Below are 19,087 nucleotides of genomic sequence, written 5' to 3' on the forward strand. Positions count from 1 at the left end.
CACTCTCTCAATCTCACTAATTGACTCGCTCTCACTGACTCACTCACTAATTGACTCACTCTCAATGACTCACTCTCTCATGACTCACTCTCACTAATTGACTCAGTCTCACTGACTCACACTAATTGACTCACTCTCAATGACTCACTAATTGACTCACTCTCACTGACTCACTCAATCTCACTAATCGACTCACTCTCACTGGCTCATTAATTTACTCACTCTCACTGAGTCACTCTCTTACTAATTGACTCACTCACACTGACTCACTCTCTCTCATAACTCACTAACTGACTCACTCTCACTAATTGACTCACTTTCACTGACTCACTCTCTCTCTCATGACTCACTCTGACTGACTCAATCTCACTAATTAACTCGCTCTCACTGACTCACTCACTAATTGACTCACTCTCAATGACTCACTAATTGACTCACTGAGTCACTCTCTCACTAATTGACTCACTCTCTCACTAATTTCCACACTCTCACAGACTCACTCTCACAGACTCACTCTCACTCCCTGACTCATTGGCTCACTCTCACTGGCACACTCTCACTGGCTTACTCTCACTGACTCACTAATTGACTCACTCTCACTGGCTTACTCTCACTAATTGACTCAGTCTCACTGACTCACTCACTAATTGACTCACTCAATGACTCACTAATTGACTCACTGTCACTGAGTCAATCTCTCTCTTATGACTCACTCTCACTGACTCACTCTCACTAATTGACTTAGTCTCACTGACTCACTCACTAATTGACTCACTGTCAATGACTCACTAATTGACTCACTAAATGACTCACTGTCACTGAGTCACTCTCTCTCTCTTATGACTCACTCTCACTGACTCACTCTCACTAATTGACTCACTCTCACAGACTCACTTACTAATTGACTCACTCTCAATGACTCACTAATTGACTCACACTCTCTCTCACTAATTGACTCACTCTCACTGGCTCACTTGCTCACTAATTAACTCACTCTCACTGAGTCACTCTCACTAATTGACTCACTCTCACTGACTCACTCTCACTAATTGACTCACTCTCACTGATTGACTGACTCTCACTGATTGACTCACTCTCACTGATTGACTCACTCACTAATTGACTCACTCACTAATTGACTCACTCACTAATTGACTCACTCACTAATTGACTCACTCTCACTCACTCATTGACTCACTCTCACTGGCTCACCATACCACAGGAATGTTCCACAGGCAAATATAAACTTTCTTTACAGTATCCTTGTTGCATCCTTTTGTAGTGTGATCGAAGTATACTACAGTTATACATATAAAGGAATCAAGGCCGAAAGCAAGTACATTAAAATGAAGTAAATATTGCCTTCTTGACACTAGAGATATGGGAAATAGTAACTGTGGTTCAAGCATGCAGACAGCGGGCTTCTTTGCAATTACATTAGAAATGCTAAATTAACAAGTGTCAGCAGGAAACAGACCAGAGGCGCCACTAGGGCAGAAGCCAGACAGAACCATCCTCCTTGATTGCTGTTTCCCCTCAGCGGTGTCCGTGCTGCATATACTTAAGGAGCCTGCGAGGTTAATAAGGTCACATTTAAAATTCTGCTTTGGCTTACAGCGCTTCATATTTTACTGCTCCCACACGCAGGGGGCCAGAAGCAACGGATATGGTGTGATACATAGAAGTAAGAGGGAACAACTGTCAAAATTGAAATGACAAAAAAAAGTTTTAATAAAGGCGCGTTGTTAGAAACCTGCATGCCACTGTACAACATAAACGTTACATAAATATACTAAGAAATATACAATTTTCTATGTACAATATTTCTATAGTGGATTAAAAACTTTAAAGTTTGGTGAATGGGAGCCCCACCATAAATCAGTGTGACTCTGGCCACACCTAACACATGGCTACCCTGCCTCGTCTAACATATAGGAAAACATCTACAAAAAATGCTTTCATTTATTCCAAATTATAAACACTTAATTCTGATAACAGAAATCTACACATTTTTTTCATACGGTACCATACGAAAATGCACCTCCTTATAAACCTTCCGTTTTCCTTCTGCCTACATGGAATGGTCTTTTCCCTGCTCCTATGGGACAGAACAGCAACTTCTCAAGGAGATAGCAATCAAGTGCCAGGACACATGTCTTTTATTATGCTGCCACAGTCTAAACAATTGGAACTTTTGACACCACGCCAGACTTCTTGGGGCAGGGAGGAACTGATAACAGTCAACAGTTGTACACTGGCTCAGTTACTGCTCACACATTAAGCCACGGGTCACGACAAAGGAACATGCAGCTTTGTTATACCCTACATCCTTATATCCCAACTTTTAAGTGTGCTGCCGCAGTCTATAACAGAAGTACATTTAAGAAACAATTGCAACATTTCACACCACGCCACACTGCTTGGCACATCTTTCTTTCTTGAAGCACAAGGTGTGAATACATTTAAAACAGACTGAACTGATAGAATAGCCTAAAGGCAGCATTACGTTTTTAGCCAATTACAACGCAGCTTTCTAAAACAAGCATTTGCAAAGCAATATGTATCGCATTTGCGAGAGTTTAAGCTTTTAGCATTGTAAATGGCAATGCTTTTATTTATGTTTTAAATACCAAAAATAAATAAGAGGCATTTTCATATACAATGCCAAGAGCTCAAACTTGCGTAAGTGCGAGACCTATTGCATTGCAAATGCTTGTTTCTTTTTTTTTTCTTCCTGTTATAGTAATGTGGTAAAGCACCGTGTTAGATAAGGGGGTAGGAGGTTTAAGTACTATTTTCAAAAAGTATAAAGGAAGAGGAAGAAAGAAAAAAAGAAAAAAAAAAAGGGGGGAAAAGAGAGGAGAAGAAAAATGGGGAAGAAGGATAAAAAAAGGAAAAAAAAGGAAAAAAGAGAAGGGAAAAGGAAAAAAAAAGGAAAAAAAAAACTTTTCTTTTTTTTATTCGGTGGAGGTACCTGCCCTTAATTTCCCACTGTTTGTTATTTCTTCTTTTTAGACTCTAAAGTAAGAGGGGGACCAAAGAAAGGAGAACTTGGACCCGCAGAAACTATTTTTTTTTTTTTACAAATCACCAGCATTTTTCTAAAAAAGGAGCAGGAACGGGGGGGGAGCCGTAAACCTTGCCACACATCTGGCAAGAGTCAGTTAGGAAGGGTTTTCCAGGGGAGGGGGAGGGTTGTGGGGGGGGCACAGGGGGAAGTGGGGAAAAGTAACAACATTTCTCAAGAGTCAGACCTCACAAAGGTTACAAATTTAGTCTGTTTTATAAGCTTTCCATCACTAGAGAAATGGTCTATCCTAGCTTATGGTAATACTTGTGACAATATAGTCTCCATGGCAGTGGAAAATAATATTGGGAGACGACCTAAAATTAGCAAAAAAGGAGAAAAAGAGGGAGATAAAAAGAAAGAGGAAAAAAAAAACCTATATAGATGACCTCTATTAGGTTTTTATGGTGGAATGTCAATGGCCTGCGTGTAAAGAGCCGTAGACATAAAATTCTTCAATATCTGAGAGATTCTCCTGCGCAGGCCATCGTCATCCAGGAAACCCATTTATTAAAGCTAAAGGTATCTGAGATACTATGAAAACAAAGTGGGGTAGAAACGTTCCTATGCACGGACCAATCTGCTAATATAAGAGGGATACTAATAATTTTTAAAAAATCAGTCAAAGTTCAAGTTTTGGATTGCAAGGAAGACTGTAGCGGGAGATGGTTAATTTTGAGAATTGTATTAGAGGGTACAGTGTTAACATTGGTCGGACTTTACGGGCCGAATGAAGATGACCCTTCCTACCTGAAAATAATTCAGAACCATCTCATACTCTCACAGGATCCAGTTATATGGGTTGGTGACTTTAACATTGTGCTTAACCATTTGTTAGATAAGTCCTCTAAGTCAAGAGCACTCGTCCCATCTAAATCAAGGTTGGCTCTGTTGGATATAATGGAAAACCTCGGTTTAGCAGATGTATGGAGGGAAAGGTCAGGTAACAAGTTGGGGGTTTATTTTCAAAATCTTAAATATAAACATAAAGAATCGATTATGCCCTTTTCAGCTACATCTTAAAAGAATCGCTAAAAGGGCTTAACTACCTTCCTTCACATATGTCAGATCATATGGCCATTATTTTTGATCTTCAAGGGGCCACCCATAAGAAAGAATCCTCCTGGTCTGGACCGCACGATATTATTAGAAGAGGAGGAGATTAATTTTTTGGCATCGGAGGTAAAGTCTTTTTTAGATATAAATTTGGGCTCGGTAGACATTTATATAGTTTGGGATGCCATGAAGGCTTTTATAAGGGGCTGCATAACTAACAGAGCTACTTATAGAAGGAAAGTTTATCGGGAGAGAATACAAAATATTGAGTTGGAGTTGGCTAGAATAGATCAGCAGCTGGGTTCCAACATGGCATCCTTCGGGGTGGCAGAAAAACAGGCTAATCTGAGATGTCAGCTTGAAAGTATATTACAAGCGAGGCTAACTAAAAGATGGGAAGCAAGCAAAATTTCCCACTTTGAATTTGGGGAAGCAGCTGGAAAGGTCCTGGCATGGAAAGTTAAAGCAGAACAGGTTAGAATGTATATTAAAGAGATTAAACGAGATGGAGAGACCACTATTAGGACTTCGGATCGGGAAATAGGGACTGCTTTTCAAGAATTCTTCCAAGAAATATACAAGGAAGAGGTCAGGGATGACCCAGAAGCCAGGGAGAGGTGGCTAAATAATATTGATTTACCAACTTTGCAAGCACCACAAAGGGCTTATTTAGAGAAGGAGATTTCAGAAGAGGAGGTGGGAAAAGTGATCGGCCATCTGAAGAAGGGCAAAGCGGCGGGTCCGGATGGTCTACCCGGAGAACTATATCGTGTGATAAGCCCCGTTTTCACCCCAATACTGTCGAGCCTTTTTAATGGCATTCTTTTGAGAGGGGAGAATCCCCCTGAATCATGGAAGGATGCCACGATTGTTCTTATCCCAAAGCCTGGAAAAAATATTTTGGAATATGGGTCTTATAGGCCGATTTCCCTTCTAAACAATGATTACAAAATTTTTACATCTATCTTGGCATTAAGATTGGGGGAGGTAATTGGATCAATAATTCACCAAGATCAAAGGGGTTTTATAAGGGGACGCCAGTTGGCTGACCACACCCGAGACTTGGTAGGGGCGATTGACATCGCAACAACCTTTTCTCTTCCACTTGCTACCCTGACCCTAGATGCCACAAAAGCCTTCGATAGGGTCAATTGGCCCTATCTGGTAGAGGTTATGAGAAGGTTCGGGTTGGGGGAGGTCTTTTGTCGGGTAATCGAGACATTGTACAGGGCCCCTACAGCTAGACTACTAGTCAATGGCACCTTAACAGACCCGATAAAAATTCCCAGAGGCACTAGACAGGTCTGCCCGCTATCCCCGCTTTTATTCAATTTTTATATAGAGCCGTTCGCTCATGTTCTGAGAGAGGAAGTGGACATTCCCCCCTTTGTATTTGGTGAATGGGAGAAGCGGACAGCGCTTTACGCGGATGATATTCTGGTGTATACGTCAGATCCGCAGAGAGCTTTTCCGATGGTAATTAAAAAGGCAGGAGAATTTGGGCAAATCTCTGGTTATGACATCAATGCCAGCAAAACAGAGATTATGTGTTGGAACATTACAAATATACAGTTTACAATTGTATTATCCATGAGATACCTGGGAATACGTATTACCCAAGATATAGGTAGTTTGGCACAGATTAATCTAGACCGGGTTGCCATGGAATGTAGGAAACTTTTGAAATCTTGGTCGTCCCTGCCACTCTCGATTTTTGGGAGAATAAATCTAGTTAAAATGTCCATTCTTCCAAAATGTACCTTTATTTTTAACTCAATTCCCCTGTCTTTCGAACGGAAAAAAGTGGAAAAAATTCAGCGAGAAATAAATTTGTTCATCTGGAATTTTAAAACAGCTAGGCTGACCTGGAAGAAGTTGAGAAGGAGGAGGGAAAAGGGAGGGATGGCTTTGCCAGATCTGTTATATTATGCGTGGGCATTTCAGCTAACTTATTCTAGGATGCTTCTGAAAACTCCCGCAATATCATCTTTGGGGGTAATGTTCAGGGCTATGTTAGGGGGAGTAGACATCCCACCGGATGGATTTCTATTTAAGTTTGGAGACTTGAAAAACTTCAAAAAAGTCAGATTAAAGATCTTGCAGTCAGCCATATTAAACTGGGTTCTGATTAGAAAAAATGTCAGGCTACACTATTATTCCAATTTCGCCCCGGTTTGGGACTCTCCTGGGCTTCCACCCTGTATGCAGGATAGCCTAGCAATTCCGTTAAAAGACGCTGGGATTCTAAGATGGGGAGAGTTATTGGTGGAGGGAAGGGTACAAGACTGGGAGGTGCTGAGTGACAAGGTGGGTAAGGCTTTCTCTAGGTTTAAATATATACAGTTGGATAGTTGGGCACGTGCAGAAAACAGGAAAGGACCTCAAGTGGGGAAATATAGCCAGTTCGAACAACAACTGGTAGAAAAGCAAGAAGGGGGTAAAGAAGTGGCAATCTGGTACTGGTGTATGGTAGAGGAGGCGGATGGGGACTGCGCCTTGCCAGACAAGTTATGGGGAAATGAGTTGGCCCTTCAGTGTGAGGACCTATGGATGAGATCCTTCTCTTTTCTTTACAAAATAGTGAAACCAGCCTGGCTAAGACGTAATCACTTGTTCACCCTGCACCGGGCCTATCTCTCACCCCTAAGGCTTTCCAAGTTTCTTTCAGGGAAGAATTGTAATAAGTGTAATTTGGTGGCAGCTTCGGATACACACATGTTCATGGAATGCCCGGCTATTAGGCTGTTCTGGGAGGAAGTAAAAGTCACCTTGGACTCAATTTTAAGTATATCACTGAATATTACTCTCCCGTTAATAATTTTTGGACTGGAGGAAAATATAAACGGACAGGCAAAGTCCTTTCTTTTTTACTCCATTATCTTGGCAAGACGACAAATATGTAAATTTTGTGTGGAAGCCAAAGCCCCATCACACGCAGCTTGGCTAACATCATTGTATGAAACTTCTAAGACTGACTTGGCTAGGTCATGTTCTAAAAAAAATCTGTCCTTCTGGGTTTTGTTAATAAACTGGAGATAGGATACCGGGGTTTTTTTTGTTTTTTTTCCCCCGGGTCCGATGATTATGTCAACTAGGCTCCAGAAGATTTTGGGAAGTTGTCTCTTCCGTACACAATTCCCTGGTCAGTCACTATTGACTGGAGTTTCTCCGTTTTCTACTTAAAGAGGTAGTCTCCCGCCTATTAAACAAATTCTGCCTGGAAAAGGATACGAAGGTGGATAGATCGACAAAATATTCCAAGGCAGACACGTGTGGTGGTTGGCTTCTCTTTAGTGGATGGAGGTAATGGCAAATGAGGACAAAAAAAAAGAAAAAAAAATTATAATAATAAAAAAAAGTTTTAACCAAGTATCAATCGTAATTTAGAATGTTTTCTTCCAAAATGCACCATGAACCATGCTTGTCTCAGTACATTATATATGAGATAAAGTCCTCCCTGACGTATTGTAGGGATAAAAGTCGCCAAGAAGCTCCATGACCATAGGATGAGGCGGAAGGCCGAGTTATTTTATAAGATCATAAAACTCTAAGGCTACTTGCAATATCCTTAAAATGTACAGCAGGGAATGATTTATTTCATATAATACTTGTTCATACCATCATTCTTCCCATATACCATATAAATTCATGGTGTGTAGAATTTTGATATGAAAGAGGCAGTATGGTTGGAAACATAGAGAATAAAAGCACAATCTGGTGTGAAAATAAACTCATCAAAAACTAGCTACTAATTAAGATATTAGAATTAGTTTGATGTAGATCAGATTAAAAGTTATGAGGCTCGAAATATGCAGAAAAAGGCAGATCGATTGAATTATTCCTGTAATCACTTTTAGTGTGCAAAAATGAAGGTTGCAATAAAGATCTCCTTTCTGCTCATCACTGCTTCATTTAGGAAAACAAATCATAGGAATTAATAGTCAGTTTTCAGGCATTGTTTAAACTGCAGCTGTAATTATGTTCTGTGACCTGTCTTTCACATCAGCTGCTGGCTCTGGTTGAAGGCATTGTGATGCCAGAACTCCACTGTAATAGCCTATTACAGATCTGTGGCTATGTCATTTCTTTCTTACAGGTGACTGGGGACATAGCAACTCGACTCTAATAAGGAAATTAGTGACAGGTTTCCATACGGAGATTACAGGCTCCCATATATTGTATATGGGATAAAGTAACCCCTGCCATACATTACCAGGATATTTAAAGTCATTGAGGAGTTCTGTGAGCTTAGAGAGGAATGAGGCCACAGGTCTAGTTACTTTATAAGGCCATGGAACTCTAAGGAGACTTACAATATCCTTATAATGTGCGTCAAGGGTACTTTATTCCTTACAATACATGGCCACACCATCACCCTTTCCACAAACTTTTTGCATCCTTGTTGTGCAGCTGTTCTATTTGAAAGGGATAGGGTGGTTGTAGACATGAAGAATAACAGTAGAAGCTCTGGCACGAAATTAAACACAAATAGCAGTTTCAGATTACATTCAGTTGAATAAAAGTCAGATAAAAATCACTCTAGTTCAGAATGTGTAGGAACATGCAGAGAGATTTTACCGTTCCACATGCTGTTATAAATGTCTTCTTTCTGCTTATCACTGCTCATCCATTAAAACAGAGCAGAAGAAACAGCCATGCTCCTTTTTTCTGTCCAAACTGCAGCTTTAATTATGTTCAGTGTCCTGCTTTTCACCTTAGCTGCTGGCTCAGGCAGCAGGACTTGTGAGGTCAGAACTCGACTTACAATAAGCGTCAGAATATTATATATGGCAGATTGAATCTGTCTGTCACTTACCAGGTCTCCTGTCCCTTCTGGCTGGAAGTGCCTCTGCTCCTTCTGGCTGGCAGTGCCTCTATCTCTTCTGACTAGAAGTGCCTCTGCTCCTTCTGGCTGGCAGTGCCTCTATCTCTTCTGACTAGAAGTGCCTCTGCTCCTTCTGGCTGGCAGTGCCTCTGCTCCTTCTGGCTGGAAGTGCCTCTGTCTCTTCTGACTGGAAGTGCCTCTGTCTCCTCTGAGTAGAAGTGCCTCTGCTCCTTCTGGCTGGAAGTGCCTCTATCTCTTCGGACTGGAAGTGCCTCTGTCTCTTCTGAGTAGAAGTGCCTCTGATCCTTCTGGCTGGGAGTGCCTCTATCTCTTTTGACTGGAAGTGCCTCTGTCTCTTCTGACTAGAAGTGCGTCTGCTCCTTCTGGCTGGCAGTGTCTCTGTCTCTTCTGACTGGAAGTGCCTCTGTCTCTTCTGACTAGAAGTGCCTCTGCTCCTTCTGGCTGGAAGTGCCTCTATCTCTTCTGACTAGAAGTGCCTCTGCTCCTTCTGGCTGGCAGTGCCTCTATGTCTTCTTACTGGAAGTGCCTGTCTCTTCTGAGTAGAAGTGCCTCTGATCCTTGTGGCTGGAAGTGCCTCTATCTCTTCTGACTAGAAGTGCCTCTGCTCCTTCTGGCTGGCAGTGCCTCTATGTCTTCTGACTGGCAGTGCCTCTATCTCTTCTGACTGGAAGTGCCTCTGTCTCCTCTCAGTAGAAGTGCCTCTGCTCCTTCTGACTGGCAGTGCCTCTATCTCTTCTGACTGGAAGTGCCTCTGTCTCTCCTGAGTAGAAGTGCCTCTGCTCCTTCTGGCTGGGAGTGGCTGTGTCCCTTCTACCTGGGAGGGCTCTGTTCCATGTGGCAGGGAGTGTCTCTGTCCCTTCTAGCTGGGAGTAGCTCTGTCCCTCCTGGCAGGGAGTGACTCTGTCCCTTCTGACTGGAAGTGCCTCTGTCTCTTCTGAGTCGAAGTGCCTCTGCTCCTTCTGGCTGGGAGTGGCTGTGTCCCTTCTACCTGGGAGGGCTCTGTTCCATGTGGCAGGGAGTGTCTCTGTCCCTTCTAGCTGGGAGTAGCTCTGTCCCTCCTGGCAGGGAGTGACTCTGTCCCTTCTGACTGGAAGTGCCTCTGTCTCTTCTGAGTCGAAGTGCCTCTGCTCCTTCTGGCTGGGAGTGGCTGTGTCCCTTCTACCTGGGAGGGCTCTGTTCCATATGGCAGGGAGTGGCTCTGTGGTTGATAGAAACTCTGTCCCTTCTAGCTGGGAGTGGCTCTGTCCCTCTTGGCAGGGAGTTGCTCTGTCCCTCCTTGCAGGGAGTGACTCTGTCCCTTCAGGTTGATGGAAGCTCTGTGCCTTGTGTCTTGGAGCGTCTGTGTCCCTCCTGAAGCCCCTCAGACGGAGTCGCCTCTCCTGGTGGCAAACCTGGTGGGACTATGTATGAGGGCGCGAGCCTGTGACGATTGAGGATAAATAAAGTGAACTCTCAGAACATGGAGAGAACCCTTCTTGCTTCGGACAGAAGCAAAGGCCGCTTCCTGTGGCGCAATCCAGTCGCGTCTGCGGCCGGGCGCCTTCCTCCCCCCTCCATCTTCCTCTTTTCAGTGGAAGTAAGCCACACCAAGCGTCGGCAAACACAACACGTCCCGGCCCGCAAAGGCCCCGCAAGTGCCGGACTCCTGCATTAAAACAGTAAAGCAAAGGAACGCTCGTTGTGACACATTATAAAAAGTGCTTCATTCGGCTGTTTCTAGGCGCCGTAAATAACAGATGCTTTATTTTTTTTTACATCGTTTTTTCCGAATATAATATGAAAGGAATCACTGCCCGAAAAATTTCTGGGGCAATGACTAGAACGAGTGAAGTGTGTTCAGGCCCTTCAGCTTTGCTGGCAGCTTCCTCTTTTCCGCCACACGCCCCGGAAGTGAACGTTTCTGGATTATGAAGCTTTCTTTGCACACCCGTCACTTCAAAAGAGGAGGGTCACTCCCAGACAAAGCCCCAATAATGACCAGGCTGTTGTCAGCACGAGACGCGCCATTTAAATAAACAAATAAAATGCCGCATAAAGCAAATGTGCATACAGCCCATGCATAAACCACCTCTAAAGAACAGACATGAAGAGAGGTGGGCGAGCCAACACAATAACACCGCGAGCCGAGCCAGAGCCCAGCACTCAATCTCTGCCTTGGCTCCTAGAGCCTGTGCACGAGCCGAGCCCTGGAAATGTTGCCTTGTAAATCATACAACAAATACCTCGTACAATATGCTAAAGTCTCTTGAAAATGTACAAAATATCCACTTTTTTAACACGTGAAAGCCTCGATAATAAAACATTATAGTCTATTTATTCAAACGTAATAGGTTTTTGTGGCGCTGGTATTCGGAACGGGCGTATTTGAAGGGGCTTTCATATGCGAGGAGCATCGCTAAAATAAAATATTTGCCTAAGATCACACAGTTTGGTTGAGTGTAGAAGCTGCGATTAATCCATGTTTTGGGGCTCCACATTGCACAAATCAGGCACTAAAGAGCCGTGGTACTCATAGTACCGCCCAGCGGCCGGCCGGCCTTAGGTAATGTCCTATTACTTACCGGTAATCTTCATTACAACGGGTCCCGTAGTCCTCTACACCGTCATGGACAAGTGAGATGTAACTATCTCACTGACAGAAAAAAGAACGCAGGAATGCTGGACCTATCCTCCCCCCTCCCACTGGGAGTACTTAAGGAGTACCGGTCCCAGCATTCCTGCTGAAATACCAAGCCCCAATGAAGGCTGGCAGACAGGGTGGGAGGGAGGGAAGTCATGACGGTGTCGAGGACTACGGGACCCGGAGTAATGAAGATTACCGGTAAGTAATAGGACATTACCCCCAGGGCCCTCCGTCCTCGACACCGTCATGGACAAGTGAGAAATACCAAAGCCAACACCGGCATTCATGCCAGAAAACACAACAAACCACCAGGACAGCAAACAAACCCGGAGATTTATTGGAAATAAAGAAGAAAAAAACATCAGGAGCGAACAGAGCTCAACACCCCCAATGCAAAACCTCCATCATCCCCCAACAGATTGAGGAGCCGATAACGCCTGATGAAAGTATTAGAAGAGGCCCACGTGGTAGCCCTACAAATCTCAGAGAGAGGAACACCCTGAACCTCCGCCCAAGAAGCAGCCACCCCTCTTGTAGAACGACCTTGAACCCCCAAAGGAGGAGGAGACCCAGACAGAGAGTAGGCCAAGGAAATGACTTGCTTCAACCAACGGCCGATCGACACAGAAGAAGCCTTATCCCAAAGCGAAGCCGCCCCAAAGGAGACAAAAAGGGAGTCCGACTTGCGAAACACCGCCGTGCGGGCAAGATAAATGAGCAAAGCCCGGCAAACATCCAACAAGGACCACTGGGGACCACCAGGAGAATCCAAAACAGATCCCAGGGCAGGCAACACCAACTCCTGGCACCTGTGAAACTGCGAAGAAACCTTCGGCACAAAAGAAGAATCAAGGCGGAGCACCACCCCACCCTCCGTGAAGGACAGAAAAGGAGCCCGCGCCATCAAGGCCCCCATCTCCCCAAGACGACGAGCAGAGGTGACAGCCACCAGAAACACCACCGTGAGAGTGAAAAATTTCAAATCCACCTCATCCAAAGGCTCAAAAGGAGGACCTATCAAAACCCGAAGGACTAAAGGCAAATCCCACAGGGGAGAAGAAGGATGAGGCACAGGCCGAGAAACAGTAAAACTGCGGAGAAGACGAGAGACCAAGTCCTCAATATCCGAAAGATTCCCCCACGGGGAACGAAAAGCCCGAACAGCGGCCCACTGGGCACGCAGAGTAGACACAGCCAAACCTTTCTCGAAACCCTCCCACAAAAATTGAAGGACAACCTGCAAGGAACAGAACAAAGGGGAGACGCCCAACGCCGAACACCAACGATCAAAATTACCCCAATGCCGATCATAAGCCTTGAGGGTAGAAGGCCGCCGGGAACGCTGAAGAGCCACCGCTAAATGCTCCGGGAAACCGCGCCGTCTCCAACCCTGCCTCTCAACCTCCACACCGACAACCGCAACCGGAGAAGAGACCGGGATGGGGAAGACCGCAGGGGAGATGGAGACAGGGGAAGAAACCAGGGACCCTGAACCGCCAAAAGACGCACCGTCGGAAACCAGGACCTCCGAGGCCAAAACGGAAGGACCGCCACCACCTCCCGATCTTCCTGACACAGACGGGCCAGAAACCTGGGAACCAGAGCCAGAGGGGGAAAGGCATAGAGGAGACGCGACGGCAAAGGCAGTGACAGCGCGTCCACCCACCAGCAACCGTCCTGCAGAAACCGGGAGCAGAAACGGGGGAGCTGAGCATTGTGCCGGGAGGCAAAGAGGTCCCGAAAGGGACGCCCAAACCTCCCGCACACAAGCCGAAACGCAACCGGGGTGAGAGACAACTCCAGAGAATCCGAAAAGCACCGACTCAGGACATCCGCCACACAGTTGTCCACTCCCAGAAGATGAACCGTCGTCAGAGACAGCAGATGGCCCTCCGCCCAACAAAACAGGGGGACCACCACCGTATTCAAAGAGGCCGAACGAATCCCACCTTGATGATTCAGATAAGCCACCGTCACCATATTGTCGGACCACACCAACACATTCCGATCGAGCAACAGTCCCCGAAAACCCATCACAGCCCGGGACACCGCCGTGAGCTCTCTCCAGTTGGATGACCTGCGACTCTCCAGGAGGGACCAACGACCCTGAAGGGAGTGAAACCCCAAGGTCGCACCCCAACCCAAGGCGCTGGCATCGTTGTCAAGACCAGAGAAGGAGAAGACTGCAGGGGCAGACCCAATGACAAATGACCCCTCACAGACCACCAAAGGAGACCCGGGAGGACCACCAGAGACACAGGAACCAGAACATCCAAATCGCGGGACAGGGGATCCCAGAGAGACAGGAGGTACACCCAAAGGGGGCGCAGATGAAAACGCGCCCAGGCCACCGTAAAAACAGTCGCCGCCATCAGACCCATAAGACGCAACCAAAGGCGCACTGGAAAGGCACCCCCTACCCTGAAACATCTGGCAAGGGACACCAACGTTACAACCCGAGCCTCGGGGAGGAACACTCGGTTCAGATCCGAACGGAAGCGGGCCTCAATGAACACCATGTCCTGAGACGGCGTCAGCTGACATTTGGGCAAGTTGATCAGGAAACCATGGGCCCGCAACGCCGAGCACACCACCTCCCTGGCCTCCAGCAACAGGACCCGAGATGGAGCATGGATCAACCAGTCGTCCAAGTAAGTATACACCATCACCCCTTGGAGATGAAGCCACGCGACCAAAGGCGCCACCACCTTCGTAAATACCCTCGGTGCCGACCGGAGACCGAACGGCAACACCATGAACTGATAATGACGCCCCAGAACACAAAACCACAGAAACCTGCGGGACCGAGGATGGATCGGAACATGGTAATACGCATCCTGAAGATCCAGGGTTCACATGAAGTGACCCGGCAGCACCAAAGGAATCACCCTTTGCAAAGTCTCCATGCGAAAAGGAATCCTCGTTACCCATTTGTTCATAACCCGCAGATCCAAAACCAAGCGGAAACCCCCCGTGTTTTTGGGAACCAGAAAGATAAGGGAATAAAAGCCCACCCCTATTTCTGAAGGAGGAACCTCCTGAACGGCACCCTTCCGAAGAAGGTCCAGAATTCCGTGAGAAAGATGAGCCCGCTTCACACGACTCGAAGGCCAAGGAGTCGGTCGAACACCGGAGTCCAGAGGTGGAACCGTAAACTCCAGAACATAACCCTGGCGTATGATCTCCAACACCCAGACGTCAGAACAAGACTGAACCCAGGCATCCAGGAAGAAGCGCAGCCGCCCTCCAACCAACAACCCTGGAACCACCGCCAAAGAGTCAGGAACGCGGCTTGGCAGGCGGAGGGGACTTAGCCTTACGGTCCCGACCACGGCCAGAAGCAAACCTACCCTGGCCCCTCACAAACTGTCTACGAGATGCAGGGCGAAAGAAAGATTTAGACTTAGAAGGGACAGGAGCAGAAGCAGAGACTTTAAAAGAAGAAGAATGCTTTTTCTCCTTAAATAGCTTGTGCAATTTGTTCTCCAACTCCCCCCCCCAAACAACATAGTACCCTGAAAAGGCAACCGCAACGCGCATGCCTTCTGCGCAGAGTCAGTTTTCCAGTCCTTAAGGACAAGACTGCGACGTGCAGCCACACAAGCCCCTCCGGACAGAGTAGAAGCACACACAACGTCAAAGGAGACATCAGACAGAAGCTCCATCTGACGCTCAATCTGCTCAAGTAAACCCGAACAGTCCGTGGAATTGTCCATAGATTGAAAGAGGGACTTCAGGTCAGACAGCAGGGACTGCGAAACATAAGTCCCATAGATGCCAGCCCGCAAGGCCAAGTGGGAACCAGAATACACCTTTCGGAGCGCAACATCCGCCTTCTTGTCAACAGGATCCTTCAGCACAGCGTCCTCAGCAAGGGAAGAGCGCCCCACCAAACTAGCCACAAAGGAGTCTATTGGAATAGAATCCGGAAGATCAGAAGCCATATCCTGCAGAGAATAAAGCCGAGCCATGAATCGCGGAATCAAAATGCGATCAGGATCAGCCCACTCGCGCTTCAAAACATCCTTAATGAAAGGATGAACAGGAACATCGACTGTGGCAGCACTCTGAAATTGCCTCAACAAAGGGCCCCTAGAGGTACTAGGTGCGTCCTCGTCAGGGAACCCCATGTTCTCTTTAACATGCTTCAGAATACCGGGCATAGCGTCTTTGTCCACATATTTGCCCTTCAAATCGCTGTCCCCCAACCACGCAGACTCATCGCCACTAGAGTCCGAAGAAACAGGAGCAGGGCACTTGCGACGGGACCCAACATCACCCATCTCCTTCAAAGTTTCCCTGATCAAGCGCTTAATATGCGCATCACCACCAGTATCGCGGCGCCTGGACCTGGCAGGGGAGGGAGACCTGGAAGCAGTAGAGGAAGAGGAAGATGAAGACCTCTCCCGGTGATGACGTTTTCGTGAACGCTACCCCATCGCAGAGTAATACACCAAACACAGCCAAAACTCAAGGGAAAAACAACCGCTATGCGGTACTCACCCATTCGGCTCGTTTTAACGAGCCTCCCACAGCCGGGAACCTCGAGGCGCCTGACTTCGGTCCCCACGCTCAAAAACCGGAAGTCAGGTATGACGAAACCCGGAAGGGGAAGTAGCCACAACCAATCGCGAGGAGCAGCTCGGCCGCGCCCCCTAGCAAGCCCGGCAGGCCAGGAGGGGCAGCCATCGGGCCAAGACATAGCCAACGCGGTATTACACCGCCGCGCGGCTGAAAGAAACGAAGAAGCCCGCGCCACTCCCCCCAAGCCCGGCAGGGAGGGAGAGGCCATCCACGAAGGGCCGCCGGCACCAGGAAAGAACCAGCAGCCCCCAAGTAAGTCCAGATACAAGGCAGGAGCGCCCCCGCTCCTGCCGCGTCCACACACTGTCAGGATGACAGAAAAAAGAACAGGAGGAATGCTGGGACCGGTACTCCTTAAGTACTCCCAGTGGGAGGGGGAAGGGTAGGTCCAGCATTCCTTCGTTCTTTTTTCTGTCAGTGAGATAGTTACATCTCACTTGTCCATGACGGTGTCGAGGACTGAGGGCCCTGGGGGTAATGTATCCATGGCCCTACCCCTCTCACCCGCAGAGAGAGAGAGAGAGAGAGTGGAGAGAGGGCAGAGAGAGAGAGAGTGGAGAGAGAGAGATAGAGAGTGGGGAGAGAGAGTGGAGAGAGAGGGTGGAGAGAGGGATAGAGGCAAAAGATTGGAGAGAGAGTGGAGAGAGTAGAGAGAGAGACTGACTGAGCGAGAGAGACTGACCAACTGACAGAGAGAGAGAGAGACTGACTGACAGAGAGAGAGAGAGAGAGACTGACTGACTGACTGAGAGAGAGAGACTGGCTGACTAAGAGAGAGACTGACTGACAGAGAGAGAGAGACTGACTGACTGAGAGAGGCTGACTGACAGAGAGAGAGAGACTGACTGACTGACTGAGAGAGACTGACTGAAAGAGAGAGAGACTGACTGACTGAGAGAGAGACTAACAGAGAGAAAGAGAGAGAGAGACCGACAGAGGGGGAGAAAGACAGAGAGAGAGACTGACTGGCAGAGAGAGAAAGACTGACTGAGAGAGAGAGAGAGACTGACTGACTGAGAGAGAATGAGAGAGAGAGACTGGATTGGAATTGGGGTCAAAGTGTGTATGAAGCTGTGCAATGCCTCTTAAAACTGCTATTGTCTGCTACTAAAAATGTATTATCAAAATGTGCTCTTTGTAGTTACATCTGCTTTCTTTTTAAGTTTAAAAAGCTTTATTGAAAATTAACAAAATATATAAGAAACCAACAATACAGAATAAATATAACCACTAGAGATATAACGGAAGAATTGGTTAACAAAATTAAAAAATCAAAGTTATTTTAAGTCTTATGGGAAATGAAGGGGAGAAAAGGGGGGATAGAGAGAAGGGGAAAATGAGAGGAAAACATTTTATACATTGGTAACTTAGGGTAGTGCATATTACAAAGGAATGCGAAAGACTATCTAATTAATGAATTCTATACAATAAACCAACAAGGGTCACTTTTGAGCTGGATCCTCCGGATGGGACTATAGACCGCGCCTAACCTGACACTGCTGGCGATGTGCGGGTTCGCAGGACCAAGAGGGGGAATAGGGGTAGGGGGAGTGATGCTCCTTCCAGGCGCCTTTGATATTGCATGTGCAGGGTGAGATCTCAGCATGGAGGGTTTAAGGAACGACCCTGTCTTATGATGTTGATGGTAGAGGGATATCGATGCAACAGAATTTGTTCGGGAGGCCTTGACAGGAGCTCTAGAGAACGTGCCTTATTTAGGCACGGCCCATCTCGCATTAGTCATTGTTGTGCTTACTGTCATGTCATAATAAAACTGCAATAAAGTTTGTTTAAAAACAATAAACCAACAAGGGTTATAAAATAGAAGAACAGAGAAAACATACATTCAAGGAGGTTTAAAATGTTCAGAATGTAAATGAGTCTTATCTGTTAAGACTAGTTGATCTAAATAATTAGCAAGAGGTAACCAAAAAAGATCTCTATTAATTCTTGACTTGCAGGCGGAGGCAAAAGCAGTGTCAAGTCGATGAAATTGGCAAAGGCTATTCCACCAATGTAGTATAGATAATTTTGTGAGTGTTTTCCAGTTGAGGGAAATATGTTAGAAAGCTAAAGCAAGCATAAGATCGTAAAGGCCATGACAAGAGGAAGGGATATCGATAGAGTCAGAGAGACTTCCAGAAAATAGAAGAGGAATAGAATAGGGGATGGAAATATGAAACAGACGAGAGACATAGGACCAGACTTTCCCCAAAAGATAGAAACTGAAGGGCAAAGAAAGAGAAGGTGCATGAAGCTAGCGTTAGAAGAACCACAGGTCCAACAACTAGAATCAGAAGAAAGAGAAAAGCGCGCAATGGATACAGGTGTGAGATAAAGTTTATGATAAAGGAAAAAGAGAGATTGAGTAAGTGAGGCGGAACGAAATATTTTAAAAGAGCGGGACCACAGTCTGTCCCAAAAGACTACATTCCATTCACATCCCAGATCAGATTCCCAAGAGAGTTCCAATTTTATTTTACACGGTCTGGAATAGGGACTGAGAAGTACTTATAAATAAGGGAAGCATTAGGCAGAGAGAGGAGTATTTGAAGAAGAGAATTTTGAATAATAGGAGGAGACGAAGAGGGAAGGGAATAATACGCATCAAGAATAACTGTCATTAAATTAGTGAATTTCTGTAAAAAAAGATCAAGGGCAGTGAAATAAAGATTGAAAATGGGGAAATGAGCATGGAGACAATCCGTCAAAAAGATGTTTGACCCAAATTATACCCTTTGACCTCCAGGCTTTCCAAAAAAATGGGTCTGTTATTAATGAGAATAAGAGAGTTGTGCCAAATTGGAGATTCTAAAAAGGATTCTCTAGAGAAGGGATCAGGATGTATTAAATGTTTCAAAAGGGAACAAGTATGCTTAAACAAAGGAAGAGTGGTATGGGGGTTTTAGCA

At 46.1% G+C, this 19,087-nt stretch overlaps 1 protein-coding gene across 2 annotated transcripts in view; it reads right to left on the reverse strand.

Annotated features, from left to right (window-relative positions):
• The window catches only part of LOC146808733 (uncharacterized), a 415,671-nt gene that overhangs the window by 343,655 nt on the left and 52,929 nt on the right, over positions 1 to 19,087 (reverse strand). The window contains exon 1 of one of the 2 annotated variants that reach the window (XM_085615547.1): positions 8,940 to 10,414. The exons of the other annotated variant lie outside the window; for it this stretch is intronic. The gene's annotated coding sequence lies outside the window, so the exon portion shown is untranslated. Of the gene's footprint in view, positions 1 to 8,939; positions 10,415 to 19,087 lie in introns of those variants that run through there. 2 annotated transcript variants of the gene reach the window in all.

Source organism: Triturus cristatus, chromosome 7 (assembly GCF_964204655.1).
Source record: "Triturus cristatus chromosome 7, aTriCri1.1, whole genome shotgun sequence".
Lineage (NCBI taxonomy): Eukaryota > Metazoa > Chordata > Amphibia > Caudata > Salamandridae > Triturus > Triturus cristatus.